The 12,932-nt window shown below is 39.9% G+C and overlaps 1 protein-coding gene across 6 annotated transcripts in view; it reads right to left on the bottom strand.

Annotated features, from left to right (window-relative positions):
- LOC131063905 (uncharacterized) overlaps positions 1 to 12,932 on the bottom strand; it is a 187,348-nt gene that overhangs the window by 163,084 nt on the left and 11,332 nt on the right. The gene's annotated exons all lie outside the window — the stretch shown is intronic.

Raw genomic sequence — 12,932 nt, 5'->3', positions numbered from 1 at the left:
AAACGTGTAGCACTTAACCAGTCAGCCCAAACACACAACAATCAAATGGATTTACACGACGAGGCTCAAGATGAGTCAAAGCACGGCCCAAGAACAACTTATCACAAACTCCAAAGCTGGTGCAGACCCCCAAGTGCGTAGCACAATTAAGAGAATAAACCCTGTCGATCAAACAACCTCAAAACACCCAGAAAACCAACACCAGCCAGATTGTAGCACCAAAAAGATCAAACACTACCATGCGGACCACATAGAGATGTTCCTTAAACATTCAACAACCTTCCCATACACTTCTTTCATACTATCATGCCAAAACAAGTTGGTGCAAACAAAAACAGATATAGAGTTCTTCATACCTGAAGAGCCAAACACCACAGTCAAGAGATAGAATATTATCAAGCACACTTGCAGTAAACTTCGTCACCTAAGAACTTGTTGCCCCCATTTTAAAACTTGGCAAATTTTAAACTTTTGCATGTAATGCCATGTGTCAACTCCTCCCTAATCAAAGATATTCATAATCAAACATTCATGTTGAGTCTCTTTGTGTTTTAGAGAAGATTTATATGTGGTCTCAATCAAAATCCTCAAGGGCAATGCTACAACTTGCATATCATGGTATGAACTGATAAACAAGTCGCCTTGAAAGAATCTTGTCGCATTAAATGTGATGTTTGCAACATAGAAGTAGGTATGGTACAAGAGGACTGGCACTGTAATATTGTGCTAAGAGAATATTGTTGCCGGGAATAATCATTATGTTATGTTGTCATATTATGTTTATGTTGTCGTCGGTAATAATGATTTACGGCAGTCAGTTAGTTAGTTGTCCCGAAGGGCAATTGGACACGACGGTTGGTCACACCCTTTCGGGTATTATATATTGCATACCTTCCCTTCGTAGTGGCATCATGATAGTGGTATTTGGGTGTAATGTTATAAGCACTTGATGTACATGGACTGTTGAATTAATATAGAGACTGGCTATTTAATATATTTCCATTATGTTATGTGCATTTACTTTCTGCATTTAATCGTTTACTATATGTGGCAAACATTTGGTGCCATGTGCGGTGGGACCCCTACGATGCACCACCGTGCGGTGAGGCCCCGTGCGGTGGGACCCCGTACGTTGCACCACCGTCGACGAAGGTCACCGGCGTAGGGTGGAACTCAGTAGGTATTCATCCACCGTACGAGAGACCAATCACTGTACGGCACCAACCTTTGGGTGACCCCAGTCGCCATACGGGTTCACTCCATCGTCCGGCACATAACTAGACGGTGAAAGGAAAAATACCACGGCACGGCAGGGATAAAGGTGGTGATGGCATGTGACGAAGAAAAAAGAAAAAAAACGACGACCAGATTTAAAATCATTCGATGGAGTCTAGAACCAGGACACTGAAAAATTAGAGTGGAGAAGCAGGTTTTTGGCATCTTAAAATATCACAAAAATGATGTGCGCCATAGACTTCCGTGTGGTTTTGAAGGTGTTAAATTGGTGTGGGCGACGGGGGCGTTGCCCCTCGACCCTGCCCTGTACTGTGACAGGGAGCACACCTGGGGCGCTGCCCCCGGACCCTGCGAGGGGCACTGCCCCTCGACCCCGTCGGGGGCACTACCCCCAAACCCCCAATTTATTTTTGAGCTACAATACACTTTTTGGAGTTGGGCGAAGCGCATCCGGGAAGTCACGGTAAGTGTTGGGGTTGTTTCGTACTGTGAGAAAGAAGCCTAAAGCTAAGCATTGGCGGGGAAGCCATAACCCGTAGAGGGAGACGGATTTGGAGGTTGTGAACAAACAAAGTTTGAGGGAAGGCATTGCAGGCCCGTGCAGTCATATGACACCAAGGAGTTATTCAGTTCAGTTATCAGCCTTTGGGGAGTGTGATGGAGAATTTGAGGCGTCTCCTAGCCTTTGTGCCAGAAGGTTGTGGCCACTTCCAGGCATGAATGGTATGCTTTGAGGAACTCGGAGAATGTCTCGACTGGACATGAGGTTGCCTTGGTGGATGCACAGAGGGCTCCGGAGGAGCTGACCACCAGGTTGGAGGCAGTAGTAGCGTGAGACTTAGCTCAGCGTACCCAGGAGTTGGATGCCGAGAGGGCAGCGCGGGTGGCTATCGAGGACAAATTGGCTAGGGAGACAGTATCATTTGAGTAAACCGGCTATCTCAAGTGTTACAACAATAGGACTCAGAGAATTATGGAAAGTGTCAATGTAAGAGTTGATGAATCCTCTGAGAAAACTGAGGAAACCGGCAGTGAGCAAGCTGTAAATGAACCGGTTGCAACCTTCTGGGAACCGGTTGTCAGTCAACCAAGTACCAGTAACAGTGTTCTTGAACCGGTGAATGCTGATACTGATGAAGATGAGGATGAAGAGGAAAAGCAAGAAGAACTAGTCAAGACCATTCCTCGATATGTCAAGCTGAATCATGATCCTAAGTAGATCATAGGAGATAAGGATGTAGGAATCCTTACAAGAAGAAAGATCAAAGAAAACTCATGTATGATCTCTGAATTTGAGCCTAAATCATTCAAAGAGGCTCATAAAGATGAAGACTGGATCAAGGCAATGGAAGAGGAACTTGACCAGATAGAGAAAAATGGTACATGGTCCTTGGTACCCAGACCAGAGCATAAAAATGTCATTGGCACCAAACGGGTGTTCAGAAACAAGCTGAATGAGGATGGCACAGTGATTAGGAATAAAGCCAGATTGGTGTGCAAAGGATACGCTCAAGAAGAAGGAGAAGACTATGGAGAAACCTTTGCTCCTGTAGCCAGATTGGAAGGAGTTCGTATGCTTCTTGCATATGCAGCTTTTAAAGGCTTCAAAGTATATCAAATGGATGTAAAATCTGCATTCCTAAATGGTGTACTTGAAGAGGAGGTGTATATTGAGCAACCAGATGGGTTTGCCCTATCTGAAGACAATGACATGGTATGTAGGCTACATAAAGCCTTATATGGTCTAAAGCAAGCACCTAGGGCATGGTATGAGCGTCTACATTCCCATCTTGTGAAGATTGGATTTGAGAGAACAAGTGAAGATAGCAATATCTACTTGAAGTTTGAAGGAGATCAGTACCTGATCTGTGAGGTTTTTGTTGATGACATTATCTTTGGTGGAGATGACAAGATGAGTCATGAGTTTGCTGATGAGATGAAGAAAGAGTTTGAGATGTCACTCATAGGGGAGATTAAGTTCTTCATTAGACTGCAGATCCAGCAGATGAAAGATGGAATCTTTATCACTTGGTCCAAATATGTCAAAGAGGTGTTGAAGACCTTTGGCATGGAAGATAGCAAACCGGTTGCAAATTGTCAAAAGAGGATGATTCTGCACTAGTTGATGGGAAGGAATACCGATCAATGATTGGTAAGTTGCATTATGTAGTGCATAGCAGACCGGATATTGCACATGCAGTTGGCATTACTGCAAGGTTCCAGAAAAGTCCAAGAGAATCCCACTTGGTTGCAGTCAAGCGGATTCTTAGGTATCTGAAGGGAACAGTTGACTATGGATTGTGGTACCCATACAGCAATGATTTCATTCTGGAAGTATTCACAAACGTTGATTGGGCAGGTAATGTGGATGACCGGAAAAGCACAACCGGTGGTGCATTCTTTCTCGGTGGCAGACTGGTCTCATGGATGAGTAAAAAGCAGAGTTGTATCTCTTAGTCTACAACGGAAGCGGAGTATGTTGCAGCTTTCATGAGCTGCACTCATACAATCTGGATGAAGCATGTTTTAAATGGCTTCAAAATCCCTATATCTGAACCGGTAAGTATATTCTGTGATAACACAAGTGCTATCAATATTTCAAAGAATTTGGTTTTACATTCTAGAACCAAGCATTTTGAGCTTAAGTATCATTTCTTGAGGGAAAAGGTTCAGAATAAAGAGATTGCACTGGAACATGTTTCCAGTAAGGAGCAGTTAGCAGACATATTCACCAAGCCTCTCCCAAAGACTACATTTGTGCATTTAAGAGGTGAATTGGGGGTACTGCCCCTTCAGGAGGTGAACTAAAACTATTTGTTCCACATCAGTCAGGTATTGCATAGTCAAATGTTTGTTGATTGATGTGTTGAAGGATGCTACTCCTCAGGGGGAGCAGCATAATGGAATAGAGATGCTTGTGCCTCCACTTAGGCATTGTTGTCAAATGGGGAGAAGGAGTGAAGCGGAGAGATATCTTTGTATATTGCCATCAATGCCAAAGGGGGAGATTGTTGGCATTATGTGAACCGGTATGAAGACATAATGATATTGTATGTTGTCATTGATGTCAATATGTGATATGAAGTGAACCGGCATATGTGATATGTGAGAAGAGAGAACCGGCAGATGTGTGAACCAGTATACATGCCAAAGTGAAGCGGTATATTTGCTCAAGGTGAACCGGCATGTAGTTATGGGAACCGGCACGTGGAAGCATTGTATGACTACCGGTTGGTAGGTAGTTTCCACTTCAAGATTTCCGGTTGGAGTACCTCAAGCCTGTGTGACTCAATCGGTGATCTTTGTGTGATGAGTTAGCAGTATAACGGAGAACAGATCGTGTTGCCACGTAAGCCCTGTGCGCGTGAAGGATCTTGCATGAAGAAGACTATCCCTATCTACCTTGGGAATGTGCGAAGTTTGTCAAACGATGATAACGCATGATGGGTTATCAGCTGCCATGAAATCAGTGGATAATGGTCGATGGAGAATGTCTTGAGATCGATTCAAGATTGTGGCATTTAATGCAGTATGATTCAACGATCAGGATTGAACCGTTTGAATTGCTTAACCTAACAGGTTTAGGGTTTAGGGTTTTTGCTACCGACCTGTCTGTTTCCTATAAGGTCGATGTTGTGTTTCTTTCAAAAGTTGTTGGCAAAAGTTGTATGTGTGTATCCAAGGGAAGTGATACATGATTCTTGCCAGACCAAAGGAGAGAAGAGATACCTGCAAAGTGAATGTGTAGAAGGTGAAGAGGAGCCAAAACGGAACTGCATTAGCATTGAGTGTTGTTATCAGATCATTTTAATTCCTGTTGATCTTTAACCACTTCAACAGTTGTGAAATCCCTTAACAGGGTAGCCTTAACCGGCTTGATACAAATCCTTTAACAAGGTAACTCGAAGTTATTGAGTTCTGTGAAGCTATAGAGCTTTGGAGATCCTTTAGCTATTGAGTTCTTGAAATCCTCTAACAAGGTAACCCTAACCGGGTTTAACCCTTAACTGGGTATTATAGCCATCCCTTAACCGGGTGATCCCTAACAGGATCGGTTCCTAGCAGAACCTATTGTAATGTCTTTAACCGGACAAGGCTCCTAACAAAGCGGACTTCTAAAGAGTTCAAAAAGCAGCTTGTGGGTATTCATCCCCACCGTGGTTTTTCCCAGTTGGGTTCCACGTGAAAATATGTGTGTCATGTGTGATGCTTTTATCTTGTGATGTTTTGTTATTGCCTGTTAAGCTTATGATGGTTCAGTGTTTTATGCCTGTCTATAAAACATATTGAACTAACTACTGTGAAGATCTGATGATAGTTTACCTGTTCATGCATGAGGGTGTAATGGTACTATAGTATTGAGCTAAGAGGAAAGCTAAGAGAGTAACGGGTCTATTATTGTTTTAGTTGTTCTGGGTCTTACCGGTTGCGCTCTGTTTCAACCAATATCACTGTTTGCCAGTCATTTGGAGTATTTGCTGTCAAACCGGTTTTGGACTGTATTGTTGTCTGTACTGATTCACCCCCCCTCTCAATACCGGTTTGGTACTATTCGTTCATCATTGAGTTACCAATGTTGTCGTCAATAATAATGAGTTACGGCAGTCAGTTAGTTAGTCGTCTCGAAGCCCGAAGGGCAGTTGGACACGACGATTGGTCACACCCTTTCAGGTATTATATATTGCATACCTTCCCTTCGTAGTGGCATCATGATAGTGGTATTTGGGTGTAATGTTATAAGCACTTGATGTACATGGACTGTTGAAATAATACAGAGTGGTTATTTAATATATTTCCATTATGTTCTGTGCATTTACTTTCTGCATTTAATCGTTTACCGTATGTGGCAAACAAATATGTTGTTAGACACCTATTGGACTTGAACTCTAAAGATCCTGGAGACTATGTGCTACCATCAAACATCTATGCCATTGCTGGAAAATGGGAGAATGTGGAAAGGGATAAAAAGCACATCCATACACACAGGCGATCTACACAAAGTTGGAAAAATCGACTTGGCAGATGAGGCATTTGAGCTATCCAATAGAATGCATTAAAGAGATGTCATCTCATGGAATACAATGATTCCATGGTGCGCAGAGGTAAATTGTAGACAAAATTCAAAAACTTTCAAGCACAAAAATTGATGAGGTGCATGAAATAGGTTTGTGGAATGCTTCAAAATAACCTCATCTCATTGAAAGCAATTGGGACCATGAACTCTTGTCAATTTCTTCCAGCATAGGCACACAAATATTCATTGAAACAAAAAGAGCAAATCGAAACCCATTGTTATTTATATATTGATCGGTAAGTTTGTGAAGATCAATAACTTGATGACTACTCCTAAACCACTGATGATAGTTAAGCATTTAACTTCAACTGCAAGCTAACTTTTAAGAGAAGTTGACCAACTTATGGTTAAGCATGCCAATAACAAAAGAAATGGAGCCACTAAGAGAACGTTTTGCCTATCATTGAATTGGGGTAAAGTAATAAAAAGCCGTTCCATTAAATCACAAGCAAATTTGGTAAGTCTGTGCATGCTATTAAATTGCCAATCTTGAACTTGTTTGAAGTTGGATATAAAATGTCATTCAAATATTATCGGTTGCTTGCCCAAAAGGTGAAAATAGTTATAATTACCTAATCATTTAAACTTATCATTGAGTTGGTTTGTTTTATAAAGAAGCCTAAATATTAATTGACAACTTATTGGTAAGTTGGCTAAGACTTCAAAGGAGCGACGAGTTGTCTTAGTTTATGAAAATGCCAATGCCTTGTATTATGGTTGTGTTGACTAAGTTTATAAAGGAGCTGAACTTATTAAGTTATTTTAGTTTCCAAAGCAGCTGCAGTGAGCTGGTTTTGTTTGCAAGGGACCCGATGCACTCATTTATTGGTAAATCGTTCAAGTCTCACTTATTCATCAATGAATTGCTCAAGACTTCAAAGCTACCGATATACTTTTATTGGCATTATCGGCAAATTATCCAAGTTGGCAAAATGTGTGAAAGTGCAGATGCATTTATGAAAAAGTTAGTTATTATAACTAACTTGATATTGTTATAACCTCTACATCTTTTCACAAGCCGCCGCTATTTCGAGATGTTATCGAATGAAACACCGTGATTGCATAGTTTGCAATGATGGATTTGTTAAAAAAGCTTTAGAAATTTTCAAGCAAATGCAACTGGCTAGAGTAAAACCAAATTCTACAACCTTTACCTGCATCTTCCCTGTGCGCACAGAAATGAGTCTCAAAATAGGTTATGGACAACCATCGAATCACCAGCTACAAGCAGATTCAATTTGGTTCTTTATGCATGGGCAGATTTGAGTGCAAATTGTGCAGGCATAGACAAAATGCATTAATTGCTAAGTTACCAGTTCGGGTACAGGTACGGGTACGGATTCATGGGTACAGCAAAAAGATTTCCTCGCATACGGGTATGTGTATGTACATATATGTATATGTATATATGTACACACACATATAGCTGTGTGAAGTGCAAAAGTTGGATCAATTTCATTTTTCAAACATTTGACAAAATGCGGCCCTGAGTTACCGGGTTCGCCTATATAGGCCCCCATATTGCTCGAATACGGTTCGTGGTTCGTGGTTCGTATACAATACGAAATATGGTTCGGCAACTCCAATAGCTATACGCTACGTCACAGCATTTGCTTAAAATTCGTAGGGTTTTAAAGAGTTTTCTGTAAAAATATATTTGATAAAAAGCCCTTATATTTGCGTTTTTTTCCACATCAGAGGAGAAGAATCACTGGAATGATTCCTAAATTTCTTGTGGTGGCTAGTAGCGAGGCTGTTCTTTATCCACGAACAGTTGTAGTTGCAAGTCCAATTGATTCGAGGGGGAATGATACACAGTCTGTCTACTCTGTCTGCTCCAGCGACGGAGAAAATGAATGCCGTAATAATTAACATTCGGTTTTATTTAATCTTTAGGTTTGCTTTATTTTAAATTTTTCTTTTCAAAATAAAACATCTTTATATTTTATGTTTTATTTTTAAACTATGTTCATTAGTTATTAATTTTCAAGTTTTTAATAAATCAAAATTCAATGATTATTATATTATATAATAGATATATTATTATATATTGTATTATATTATATTATATTATATTATAATATTATTGATTTATAATTTTATTATAAAATATAATCTAATATAATATATGATAATGATATTATTATAATATATTATATTATTAATTATATATATATATATGTGTATATATAATACATATATATCAAAGATTAGAAAATCGCCCCAGACTCGTCAAACTCGGCGAGTCCGAGTCTGAGTTATGCCCCTCGAGTTTGGCGAACTCGGACTCAAACTCGTCCAAGTCCAAAGGGCGAACTCGCCAGACTCGCCGAGTTGGCGAGTTTGGCATAAACTCGCCAAACTTGGCGAGTCCCGTGCCTGGGACTCGGCCGGCGGCAAGGCCCAAAAAAGGCAAAAAAAAAACATTTTTTTAAGTTTTTTAACTTCTTTTTTTTATGTTATTTATCCTCCAACCCTAAAAGTGAACTTCATTTCATTCATTTGGAAAAATAGGAGGAGAAAAGTGAATTGTGAAGAAAAACAAGGGTGCATTGAAGAAAAACCAGCAAGGAGGAAGCTCAAGATTTCTTCCATTTATCACATTGGGGCTGCATTGTGTTTGGATTTGGTGCATCAAGAGTTGGATAGGAAGAGTTTGCAGCTCATTTCAAGCTTGTTGTAAAAGGTAAGATTGTTTTTTTGAAGATTTTTTTGTTTCTTGTATGCAAAAATTCCATTTTCTATTCATTTATTTTGAAAGTTTTACATTTTCTTCCAAAATCTTTTGTATGTTTATATGTTACTATGTAGTATGTAGTATGTAGTATGTAGTTGTACTATGTAGGGTTGTATGTAGGGTTTGTAAAAAAAAATTGTTAAAAAGTAACAAATTTTTTTTAAAAAAAATTTACAAACCCTACCTTAGTTTTTTTTAATGTATGTATTAATTTCATTTTGTATTTGTAATGTTTTATTGCAGCAAACTTCACTTTATTATTTGCCTCAACTTCAAGTTTCACAAAACTATCCTACAATGTCTACTTCAGCTTCTAGACCCCCCATTAGAAAGGACCCTGCTTGGAAATATCATGAGGATTTTCCAGGGCAAGGAAAGGGGCAAAGAAAATGTACATTTTGCAAAACAATATTCCATGGAGGTATATATAGACTGAAATACCATATTTCTGGTGTGCGTGGACATGATGCCAAACCATGCCTAAAAGCACTCCCTGAGGCCATACGTGATTGTTATGTAATGGTTGAGAAAATTGAAAGGAAAAAGAAACAAAACGAGGATCAAGCAGCCATTGGGAGAGAGGCAACTTTAGGAAGAGGGACACAGCTAGGTTGTGTTGGAGGCCCTTCTTCCTTACCTCCATATCATCCCACTCAGTTTGCTACTGTTGGTGTTGGTGCTTCTGCTTCTACTTCTGTAAGTGGCAGTGCCACTGCCACTTCTCATGTTCCTAGCACTAGCAGTTGTAGTGGGAGTGTTAGCATTGGGCCTAGGATCCGTAAATCTTGGTTGGATACCTTCTTTGTGCCTCGCACTACTCCTAAGTCCCAACAATCGCTTGAGAGCATGGGTTGGAACAAGGAGGTTCATGATGCCGCTAAAATGGCAGTTGGCATGTTTTGGGTCTATGGCAGTGTTCTATTCTTTACAGCCAGGTGAATTTTTTATGTTTGATTGTTTTAATTTTTATACTTTGATTCTTCATTTTATTTTTTCTCGTACATAGTACATACTTAACTTATCTCATTGAATTTATTTGTGGCAGGTCTCCTTATTGGCAAGAAATGGTTGATACCCTTACCATATGCGGGGCGGGGTTCAAAGCCCCTTCTGAGTTTGATTTGAGGGGACCCATTTTGACTCAATTGGTGAATGATGTGAAAAAGGAATTAGGTGAACAACGCCAGATAAGGAGCACTAAAGGTTGCACCATCATGACTGATGGTTGGACGAATAGGAGAAATAGAACTCTCCTTAATTTTCTTGTTTCTTCCGCAGGTGATTGATTAATTTTAGTTTCATTTAGTCTTTAATTTTTTATTTTTTATTTAATGGTTTATTGAATGATCATTGATCTTGCTTTTTTTTTTTTTTTCAGGGGGCACCATTTTCATCAAGTCCATTGATGCCTCCGCCCATTGCAAGAATGCCACCTACCTATGTGAGCAGATAGAGGAGGTGATTGATGAGGTGGGTGAGGAGAACGTGGTACAGGTGGTGACCGACAATGCAGCAAATTATGTTGCTGCGGGTAAACTTTTCATTACAAACTAATTTTGTTTGCAAATTAATTACTATTTTGTAACTTCATTAATTACAATGCAACGAATTATGTTGCTGCAGGTAGACTATTGATGGAGAGGCACCCATCTATAGTTTGGACTCCATGTGCTGCCCATTGCATTGACCTCATGTTGGAGGATATTGGAAAACTCCCATGGGTCAAGAGATGTGTAGAAAGGGCGAGAAATGTGTGCAAATTTGTATATAATCATTCATGGGTGTTGGCTCTTATGAGACAATACACAGAGCAGAAGGAGTTAGCTCGTCCAGGAATCACAAGATTTGCCACAAACTTCATCACATTGCAGTCCATGCTTCGCTCTAAGTCGGCCTTGAGACGTATGATTGTTGGTGAGAAGTGGTCTTCCTCATCCTATGCTGCCACCCCTACAAGGAAAGATATGGCAGACTGCATTTTTTATGAGCGAGACTTTTGGGTCCCTTGTGATGAGATAGTGAAGGTAAATTTTTTATAAATTCTACAATTTAACTTTTTGTTTTATAACTTATTATATATATTCTCTTATTTGCTCATTTTTCTAAATTACACAATATTTTCAATTTTGCAGTTTGTTAAGCCCTTGGTGGTTTTGTTGCGAATTGTGAATGGAGAAAAACCCGCAATGGGCTACATATATGAGGGCATGGATAGGGCGAAGGAGGGCATCAAATCCGTCTATGAAGGAGATGAGAGCAAGTATGGTCCCATTTGGGAGATCATTGATAGGAGATGGCATCATCAGCTTCATAGGCCCATCCATGCAGCAGCCTATTATTTGAATCCGGCATTCCATTTTATCCCTTCTTTCAAGGCTGATGTGGAGGTCCTTAATGGGCTATACTCGATCATGGAGAAGATGGCACCTACTAGTACTCCTCAGATAGAGCTTATTCGAGAGCTACAGTTGTTCTCAAATGCACAAGGGGAGACCTTCTCTCGTCCTATCGCCGAAGACGGTAGGACAACTATGATGCTAGGTAAAAATAAATTGTAAGGCTTAATTTTAGTTTTCTTGTATATTGTTAAATGAGTTCATGAGTGAGATTGATTTTATTTATTTTTCTCATTTCAAACTCAGATAATTGGAGGAGCTTTTTTGGCCCAATGACACCATATATTCAAAAGTTGGCCATTCGCATCTTGAGCCAACCATGCAGCGCATCTGATTGTGAACGCAATTGGAGTATTTTTGAGCACATACACTCCAAGAGGCACAATAGATTATCTGTGGAGAAGATGAATGATCTCGTCTTTGTTCACTACAACCTCCGCCTGAGAATGAGAAAGGATGCATTAGTTGGCATCTCTCCTATCATTCTAGATGAGGTTGATCCTGATGCAAAGTGGGCCACTGAGACAGATCCTACGGATGTCTTTAGTGATGATGACACTAATTGGATCGACCAGGTAGATATAGAGGCTGAGGTTGTAGCCATGGCAGAGGAGGAGCGGAGAGCACGAGCAGAGAGAGGAGATTCAGAGGCAGATACTGATAGTGACACAGATGTTCCTAATGTTGGTGAGCATGGCATGGTGTCACGGGGAGCAGCTATGGCTGTCAAATCATCCAGGACCTACCTTAAACGACTTCGCAGGGGGTCGAGGCCAGAGGGTGCACGCTCCTCTGAGCCATAGGCTTGTAGTTGTATTTGCCTTTGGTATTTGTGTGGAACATTTGATGATGATCATATGATGAAATGAATTTTTTATTCCATGAGTTTTGTAATATTGTATACATTTGACAATATTTATATGTCTATGTTTGTTATTTCCTTCAGCTACAATTTGCGTTTATGCTTATGTGATTGATGTATACTTGTGTATGTAATCAAATGAGTCGAGTTTGATGATGCTATTGTGTCTTTAAGGTGTATTCAATAAAGGGTGCATGAAACAAGTTTTAAATCTTTAAAAATCTCTAAATTTCTTGAGTTTTTCACTTTCCCGAGTCCAACCGAGTTTGACTCTGAGTCGGAGTCTGAGTCGGAGTTGGCCTTGCCAAGTCCGAGCCGAGTTCGAGTCCCATTTCTTTGATACATATATATATATATATATATATAATTTCTACATTGTTTTTGTACTAACGAACCCAAACCCCTTTTCAAAATTTTGTCGTACCGGTGTATTGGTTCTTCGAACCCGAACCAGTGCCCGAACCCGAACTGACAACCTAGAAAATGCCAAATCATTAACAACACAAGGAAAGTGATTTCACAAAACATAAGCAAACAGTTGCTACATATGCATAATGTAAATCAACTGAAATCAATCTCAGTAATGGTGGTATAAAGTTTACTAACCCCATGTTCATAGGTATAGCT

This window comes from Cryptomeria japonica, chromosome 3 (assembly GCF_030272615.1).
Source record: "Cryptomeria japonica chromosome 3, Sugi_1.0, whole genome shotgun sequence".
Lineage (NCBI taxonomy): Eukaryota > Viridiplantae > Streptophyta > Pinopsida > Cupressales > Cupressaceae > Cryptomeria > Cryptomeria japonica.
Note: the sequence above shows the minus strand (reverse complement) of the source record. Positions and strands in the feature narration are given on the sequence as shown.